At 42.8% G+C, this 9,592-nt stretch overlaps 1 protein-coding gene across 1 annotated transcript in view; it reads left to right on the forward strand.

The window, feature by feature from the left end:
• Positions 1–9,592, forward strand: part of HSD3B7 (hydroxy-delta-5-steroid dehydrogenase, 3 beta- and steroid delta-isomerase 7) — a 37,695-nt gene that overhangs the window by 20,166 nt on the left and 7,937 nt on the right. The window lies entirely within an intron of this gene.

Here is a 9,592-nt window from a genome sequence, read left to right on the forward strand (position 1 = left end):
AACTTCCAGTGTTGGAGCATGCACAACTTCTGGAGGCAAGTAGTTCCACTGATTAATTGTTCTAACTACCAGGGATTTTTTTTTAGTTCGAGGTTGCTTCTCTTCTTGATTAGTAAGGGGGGTAGATCAATTCATGAAATCAGGTAGATCAGTGATGGCGAACCTTTTAGAGACTGAGTGCCCAAACTGCAACCCAAAACCCACTTATGCATCGTCGAGTGCCGGGTGGGTGTGGCCCATTGGGTGGGTGTGGCCCATTGGGTGGGTGTGGCCCATTGGGTGGGCATGACCCATTGGGTGGGGGTGGCTGCGGTGGTAACGGCAGATTGGGTGGGACTAAAAAGTTCAATCAATCAATTCCAACTTTGCAAGATCTTTTTTTTCCTCGCAAGAAGTTGAAATTAACTGATTGATGGAACCTTTTTTTTTTTTTTGTACGCGGCGGCGGAGGCCTAAAGCGAAAAGGTTTTATAAAACCCAGCTAAAGGCCTAGGACTGGGGCGACGGTGCACGTGCCCACAGAGAGGGCTCTGAGTGCCGCCTCTGGCACCCGTGCCATAGGTTCGCCACTACTGAGGTAGATCAAAGGCTCTTATGCCTTGATGGGGCTGCCCCTGAAGACCCTCTGCTGGGAGATTGATGGGCTTCCTTGTGCAATTGGTCATCCATGGCTTTATAGCCTGAGAACTGATGGGATAGTTGCCTGTGACCACTATTCCCATCGATACTTTGAAATCTATGGGATTTGAGTGTAGATTTTCACTTGGATATATATAGGTAGTCCTCAATGTATGACCACAACTGAGCCCAAAATTTGCTAAGCAATACAGTTGCCAAGTGAGTTTTAACCCCATTTTATGACCTTTCTTCACTGCAGTTAGTAACAATGTTGTTAAGTGAATCTGGCTTCCCCATTGACTTTGCTTGTCAGTCAATGGGGAAGCCAGATTCACTTAATAACATTGTTATTAACTTAGCAACCACAGTGATTCACAAGAAAGGTCATAAAAGGAGATCACATGACCCCAGCCGTCATGAGTCAGTTGCCAAGCATCTGAATTTTGATCATGTGGTCATGGCAATGGTGCAATGGTTGTGTGAAAAACGGCAAGTCCCTTTTTTCAGTGCCATTAAACTTTCAAATGGTCACTAAATGAATTGTTGTAAGTCAAAGACTATCGGCCGGTGGGATTGCTTCCCACCGGCCGATACGCTCCCACAGAGAGGCCCTCATCAGGGTGCCGTCGGCCAGACAGTGTCGGCTGGCGACCCCCAGGGCAAGGGCCTTCTCTGTCGGAGCACCCACCCTCTGGAACGAGCTGCCCCCAGAGATCCGGGTCATTCCGGATCTCCCTTCCTTCCGCCGCGCCCTTAAGACCTGGTTGTTTCAGCGGGCAGGACTGGCCTAGGGGTATTTTAAATTGGTTTTAGCCAAATTTTAGTAGTAGCGGCCGATTATATATTTATTTTTAATGATTTTTAAAACTTCTATTGTATTGTATTAAATTGTTTTTAACTGGCTGTAAGCCGCCCTGAGTCCTACGGGAGAAGGGCGGGGTATAAATTTAATAAAAAGAAAAATGAAAATGAAAACCTGTACGCTTCATGAGAGCCAGTGTGGTACAATGGTTAAAGGAATAAGACTAGACACTAGGAGACCGTGAGTTCTAGTTCTGACTAGAGTTGGGGGACTTTGGGCCAGTCATTCTCTCTCAGCCCTGGGAAGGAGGCAATGGTGAGCCACTTCTGAAACCTTGCCAAGAAAACATCCAGGATCTTGTCCAGGCAATCACCAGGAGTCAACACTGACTTGAAGGCACACCACACACACTGAATCCAAAGTAACAAAGCTGCCTATCATCCAGTTTTGGTCACCACAATGTAAAAAAGATGTTGAGACTCTAGAAAGAGTGCAGAGAAGAGCAACAAAGATGATTAGGGGACTGGAGGCTAAAACATATAAGGAACAGCTGCTGGAATTGGGTATGTCTAGTTTAATGAAGAGAAGGACGAGGGGGGACATGATAGCAGTGTTCCAATATCTCAGGGGTTGCCCTAAAGAAGAGGGAGTCAAGCTATTCTCCAAAGCACCTGAAGGCAGGACAAGAAGCAACGGATGGAAACTAATCAAGGAGAGAAGCAACCTAGAACTAAGGAGAAACTTCCTGACAGTTACAACAATTAACCAGCGGAACACCCTGCCTCCAGAAGCGGTGAATGCTCCAACACTGGAAGTTTTTAAGAAGAGACTGGACAGCCATTTGTCTGAAATGGTGTAGGGTTTCCTGCCTGAGCAGGGGGTTGGACCAGATGACCTCCAAGGTTCCTTCCAACTTTATTATTATTATTATTATTATTATTATTATTGTTGTTGTTGTTGTTGTTGTTGTTGTTGTTGTTGTTGTTGTTGTTATTTATAGGATAGAATTGAGGTGATAGCCATCTGAAATGGACGCATGCTGCCAGGAGAATTATGGGAATTAATCCACTCGTCTTAAAGTTGCTGAGGTTGAGAAACTTCAGGTGAAGTGAACTTTAGATCACTTCAGGTGGGGATTTAGCTGGGCCAACTGGGAAAATCCAGTCAGTCACTAGAAGGCAGCAAAGAATTGGACTTTTCTGCCTTTCTCTGCTGCCACCTGTATTTTTGCTGTCTTGATAGTTGCACCCCAATTGATAGGACATTTTTAAGAGGCCGTATCTTCTCTATGGCAGCCATTTTGGAAATGCGCAAGTCCTTTCTGGCAGCCATTTAAGAAGAGCCAACTTTCCATCTTCTCAAAATTCCAAAGCTATTCAGATCTGCTCATCCTAGCAGACGCATGCCACTTTGAACATTCCCAAAATGTTATTTGGGATAAAAGCTTCCATCCCTGCTTTCTCCACAATTCATCAATTGTCCAAGTTGCGGAATCTTTTCATATGGGAACCTTTGAGGCATAATCGTGCCCCCATTTTGAAATGGCCTAGCAGAATAATTCTTACTTGCACATCTCTTCTAGCACTTGCTGGATGAAGAATATAATTCCATTTTTCTGATTCAGCTGCTATTTTTTTAAAAAAGATAATTAAGTTTTTGGTTTCCACCAAGACAAGGTTTAAGACAAGACATAATTATTGATGTACATAAAATGTAAATAAGATGTAAAGAATATTTAAAATGTAAAGCACTGTTCTGTTAGAAGAAAAGATTTATGTTTATGTAGTTTTGGGTGTATGCAAAATAAATAAATAAATAAATAAAAGACAAGGTTTGGGTTTTTAAAAAGGCCTTATACCTTAAGTTGATCTTCATGCATGAGAAGTTAGACAAGAAAGGGGAGGAAACAATTCTCTTGAAATGATTCCACTTGCTTTTATTAAAATAATAATAACAACAACAACAACAACAACACGATGCTGATGCTGATGAATGATGATGAATTATGATGATAGCATGAGATTTATTCCATATAGAATGGAATAAACAACCAGAATGGCTCATTGAACGTGAAAGGAACAGAAAATGAGATGAAAGCTGTTGATGTTATTTGTGCAACAAATACAATCCACATTTCCAAGAACAAAGTATTTACATCGCTGGAAGAATGGAATGTACGGAACAGAATGAACGGAACGGAATAATAGAATGGAATGGAGTAGAGTGGATTAGATTGGATTGTACTGGACTGGATTTGGACTAGACTAGAATGGAACAGAACAGAACAGAATTTATAGAATTTGGCAGCTGCAGCTGCCAAAAAGGCCAACACAGTGCTAGGCTGCATTAACAGAGGGATAGAATCAAGATCATGTGAAGTATTAATACCACTTTACAATGCCTTGGTAAGGCCACACTTGGAATACTGCATCCAGTTTTGGTCACCACGATGTAAAAAAGATGTTGAGACTCTAGAAAGAGTACAGAGAAGAGCAACAATGATGATTAGGGGACTGGAGGCTATAAAGCATATAAGGAACGGTTGCTGGAATTGGGTATGTCTAGTTCAACGAAGAGAAGGACGAGGGGGGGACATGATAGCATGTTCCAATATCTCAGGGGCTGCCACAAAGAAGAGGGAGTCACGCTATTCTCCAAAGCGCCTGAAAGCAGGACAAGAAGCAACGGATGGAAGCTAATCAAGGAGAGAAGCAACCTGTAATTAAGGAGAAACTTCCTGACAGTTAGAACAATTAACCAATGGAACAACCTGCCTCCAGAAGTGGTCAATGCTCCAACACTGGAAGTTTTTAAGAAGAGACTGGACAGCCATTTGTCCGAAATGGTGTAGGGTTTCCTGCCTGAGCAGGGGGTTGGACTAGATGACCTCCAAGGTCCCTTCCAACTTTATTATTATTATTATTATTATTATTATTATTATTATTATTATTATTATTATTATTATTATTATTATTATTATTATTATTATTATTATTATTATTATTATTATTGAAGGGTCTCTTCTCCTTTTGTATTATTTTGATTGATTTTATTCTTAACACTCTCCTGCCCTCAAAGAAAGCATCTCATCTCTCCATCAGGGGCCCCCCTGGCTGGAATGCCCTCGCCTTCTGTTGTGTGCCAATCCCCTCAAGGTCTTTGCTTATTTTTCTGGGCTTTTCAGAGCTCATTTGGTTTGGCTCCAGAAGCCTAATGTGATACTTCTGCTGGGCATTTGGGAAAAGCTTCAGAGGGCTTTTAAAAGAGACATTTTGCTTTTAAAGGTTGTGCCTAAAATGAGTCAGGAGCAAGAATAACAACACCCACATACGAGGCGTCTTTATACTTTTGTTTGTATGATTAATGTCCCTGGGTGGATCAAACGAGCAAAGGATGATCCAAGAGGAGTTTTGTTGTCTTCCATTCAGACTTTTGCAGCAATAGTCTTGGAACCAACTAACAGGCTCAGTTGTCAGGGTGACAAATGATTATTTTCCAAAGTAACAACCTATTGGGAAGTAGAATTGAGCGGTCTTTAGAGGAGAAATGCTGGGCTGATCTATTTATTATATTTTAAACATGCACAGTTTCTTGTTTTCACAAGGACCCTGTGAGGTAGGATCATCATTGACTCAGGGTGAATTTCCATTTGGCTTTCCCTGAGTTTCTAGTTTGAAATCTCAGCAAATCCCTTCTTTGAATCCACTAGGATTATTGTCCATACAATTTAAGGAGCTTAGGTAGGAAAACAGTATTAAAATGTGGCCTTAGGCTCCCCTAAGACCCTCTCAGGAGGCCTCAAAATTGAAATTATTTCCCCACCTTTGTTGAAATATATAGGCAGCCCTTGACTTACAACAGTTTGTTTACTTATCATTCAAAGTTACAGTGGCACTGAAAAAGGTGACTTATGACTGTTTTTTCACACTTTCGACCACTGCAGCATCCCCATGATCATGTGATCAAAATTCAGGCACTTGGCAACTGACCTCACATTTATGACCGTTGCAGTGTCCCAGGGTCATCTGATCACCTTTTGCAACCACTTGAACACTGGGCACGATCCAACAAAATGAAATTCAATGGTGAAAAAAGTAAAGTTCTATATTTAGGCAAGAAAAACCAAATGCACAGGTATAGTATAGGTGGCACCTTGCTCAATAGTAGTAACTGTGAGAGGGACCTCGGAGTCCTAGTGGACAATCACTTAAATATGAGCCAGCAGTGTGCTGCAGCTGCCAAAAAAGCCAACACAGTGCTAGGCTGCATTAACAAGGGGATAGAATCAAGATCACGTGAAGTGTTAATACCACTTTACAATGCCTTGGTAAGGCCACACTTGGAATACTGCATCCAGTTTTGGTCACCACGATGTAAAAAAGATGTTGCGACTCTACAAAAGAGTGCAGAGAAGAGTAACAAAGATGATTAGGGGACTGGAGGCTAAAACATATAAGGAACGGTTGCTGGAATTGGGTATGTCTAGTTTAATGAAGAGAAGGACGAGGGGGGACATGAGAGCAGTGTTCCAATATCTCAGGGGCTGCCACAAAGAAGAGGGAGTCAAGCTATTCTCCAAAGCGCCTGAAGGCAGGACAAGAAGCAACGGATGGAAACTAATCAAGGAGAGAAGCAACCTAGAACTAAGGAGAAACTTCCTGACAGTGAGAACAATTAACCAGTGGAACAACCTGCCCCCAGGAGCGGTGAATGCTCCAACACTGGAAGTTTTTAAGAAGAGACTGGACAGCCATTTGTCTGAAATGGTATAGGGTTTCTTGCCTGAGCAGGGGGTTGGACTAGATGACCTCCAAGGTCCCTTCCAACTTTATTATTATTATTATTATTATTATTATTATTATTATTATTATTATTATTATTAAACTGTGGCAAGACAGGCGGTAAAATGGGGCATAATTCACTTTATCTCGCTTAGCAACAGAAATGTTGGGCCTTGTTGTGATCATACGTTGAGGACTGCCTGGAATACAATATTAAAATCCCATCAAACAATCGGGAGAAATAGAAGTAGCAAAAAATGCATCATTTTCAATACGCCTGATATCTCTCTTGAATTGTTATGATTTATATTCAGGGAAGATCTGCTCAACAATGTTCTCAAGAATGAACAAATGAATGAATGAATGCAGCACGTCAGCAATTTTGGGTTGAGATTTGACTTTTGGCATTGCACTTGATCTGAAAGCCTGCAAGTTTATATTTCAAAACGTCGAATGTTTTTGGACAAGACCAAGATGGTTTAAATAGCAAAGTCATTTAAAGATAATAGTTTCCCACCCTGTAAAATTCTCCTTCTCTGGGTTAATCTATTATAAACAGAGACTTTCATTTGCAAGCCAGAAAAAGGAGAGCCCCTCAGATCCTCCAGTGCCTGACACCTGTCAGTCGCCTATTGTGTTTTATTCATTTATTTTTTATGAAAGGAAGCCCACCTAGAACTCAAATCACTTTGATTATTCTATCTTGTCTCCTTGACAAATTTGATTTTCGTCTCAAATGCCTCCCCTTTCCCTTAGCAAATCTATAGATCAGTGTTTCTCAACATTGGCCATTTTAAGACGTGTGAACTTCAATTCCCAGAATTCCTGAGCTAGCATGCTGGCTGGGGAATTCTGGGAGTTGAAGTCCACACACAGTTTAAAGTTGCCAACACTGAGAAGCACTTCCAGAGAGGCTAGAACAGTGATGGCGAACCTTTTAGAGACCCAGTGCCCAAAACCCGGGCCTGCCCCGCCACCCACTCTGCCGCCCGCCCACCCCGCTCCATCCCCGCGCCCCGCCCACCCACAGGGCCACCCACTGCCTCTACGGCCTGCCGCAGATCACCCAGGTGGCCCAGCAGCGCCATGGCAGCCCCCCCTCCGCCTGCACCCTGCAGCATCAACTGCGCGCAACGGGGTGTGACGGTGGAGTCTTGTCCCCGCTGCCCAGCTGCCATATCCTTGGCCGTGCTGCTCTGCACGGGCCGCGCTTGGGGGGCGACTCTCCTCCAGGGGGGCTGCTGGTGAGGGCTCTGAGTGCCGCCTCTGGCACGCATGCCATAGGTTCACCACTGTGCTAGAAAATGAATGCTGCAATCCCTGTTGGCTGTCTTCTCATGAAATCCTGAACCAGCCCATTTCTCTAGCTGTGCCTTGCAAATCCAACTGGTGTAGCTGGTTTATGGTTCCACCATTCAGGCCCCGTAGTACCTGTTTCCTCCAACTGCTCATGACAACCCACTAATTAGGGCAGGATCCAATCTATTGTTGTATTACAGTGCTATACTTACATTGACTGAGACAGAATTGCTCTAACTTCTGAAGTGAGTCAAAGAGTGTGTTTTAAAATAGCCGAGAAACATGCCGTGACACACACACACACACACAGAATTAGTAATTTGGAGAAGGAAAAAGACCTAAAAAAAGATAACTGAACCTAAAATGTAAACACTTCTTTCACATGAGATCTCTTATTCCCTGAAAGAGTGGGATCGTGGTTAAAAGGAGAATGGATCATAGGAATACGAAATAGCTTTTTTAAGTGGCTGGGCCATCTGACCATGTCCTGTTATTATCTCTACAGAGGCTTAGACTGGATCAGGTTCTCATTATGCTGCCAAGACAGCTGTTGTTTTCTGTAATCTGGGGGTGAATATAACCTCTAGGTCCCACACGTTTCCTAAGGGTTGTCTGGAAGTCCTAGCTTCAGGCTTCTTGTGGTTCACAAACTTGGGAAATGGGGTTTGCACAAATCCCTTCCAAATCCTTTTTTCTTTTTTCTTTTTTTTGGTTACCATTCACGCCTGGAGTCTAGAGACACACACAGCCCAGCAGATAGCTTGCACCCACAATCATGGCATGGGAGAATTCTCATGCTGACCTTGTTGTCATTCCAGGCAGACCTGGAAGCCTGTTTATTTTCCCAGGACTGCAACAGAGGTGGGGTGTTGCATCCACTCCCAGCGATGGATTTGTTGAATTACAATAATGTGCCTTTCCGCCAGCTGAATCATCACCCAAGCAATGTCTGATAACAGACAAATGTGCAGGAAATGGCTTGGTTTGCAAAGAAAGGCTACTTGAGCAAGGTCAAAGGTATCCTGGCTTTTACAAAATAACTTTGACTTCCCCAGTTACTTCTTTCCAGGTTCTCTGCTGCAAAGAATGGAATAGAATGGAAGAATAGAATAGAATAGGATAGGGTAGGATAGGATAGGATAGGATAGGAATGGAATGGAATAGAATAGAATAGAATAGAATAGAATAGAATAGAATAGAATAGAATAGGAATAGGAATAGGAATAGGAATAGGAATAGGAATAGGAATAGAATAGAATAGAATAGAATAGATCAGATCTGGAAGGGACCTTGGAGGTCTTCTAGTCCAGTCATTATACCATCTCAGACAAGTGATTGTCCAGTCTGCTCTTAAAAATCTCCAGTGATGGAACGCCCACGATTTCTGGAGGCAAGCTGTTCCACTGGTTAATTGTCCTCACTGTCAGGAAGTTTCTCCTTAATTCCAGGTTGCTTCTCTCTTTGGTCAGTTTCCAACCATTGTTTCTCGTCTTGCCCTCTGGTGCTTTGGAGAATAACGTGACCCCCCTCTTCTTTGTGGCAGCCCCTCAAATACTGGAACACTGTTATCACGTCTCCCCTGTTTCTTCTTTTTTTTTAGACTAGCCAAGCCCAAGTCCCGCAGCCGTTCTTCATATGTTTTAGTCTCCAGGCCTTTGATCGTTTTAGTTGCTCTTCTCCGAATTTTTTTTCCCAAACTCTCAACGTCGTTTTTTGTGATATGGTGACCAAAATTGGCTGCAGTCTTCCAGGCGTGGTCTTACTAGGGTTTCATAAAACGGTACTAATACTTCACGTGATCTTGATTCTATGCCTCTATTTATACAACCCAGGATTGTATTAGCTTTTTTGGTTGCTGCTGCACACTGCTGGCTCGTAGTTAAGCGATTGTCTGCTAGGACTCCAAGGTCCCTCTCACAGTTAGCCTCTGGTTCCTGCAGGAAAACGAGCTGCAAAAACAATTGGTTCCTACTCAATTAAGGTGGAATAATGAACAATTACTAAAATAATGATTTGTCTGCATAATTACTAGAATAATGATGTGTCAGGAATAATGCATAATCACTGGGAAAATTCTGTGTCAGTAATATGT

Source organism: Protobothrops mucrosquamatus, unplaced genomic scaffold (genome assembly GCF_001527695.2).
Source record: "Protobothrops mucrosquamatus isolate PMUCROS unplaced genomic scaffold, P.Mucros_1.0 scaffold1396, whole genome shotgun sequence".
Lineage (NCBI taxonomy): Eukaryota > Metazoa > Chordata > Lepidosauria > Squamata > Viperidae > Protobothrops > Protobothrops mucrosquamatus.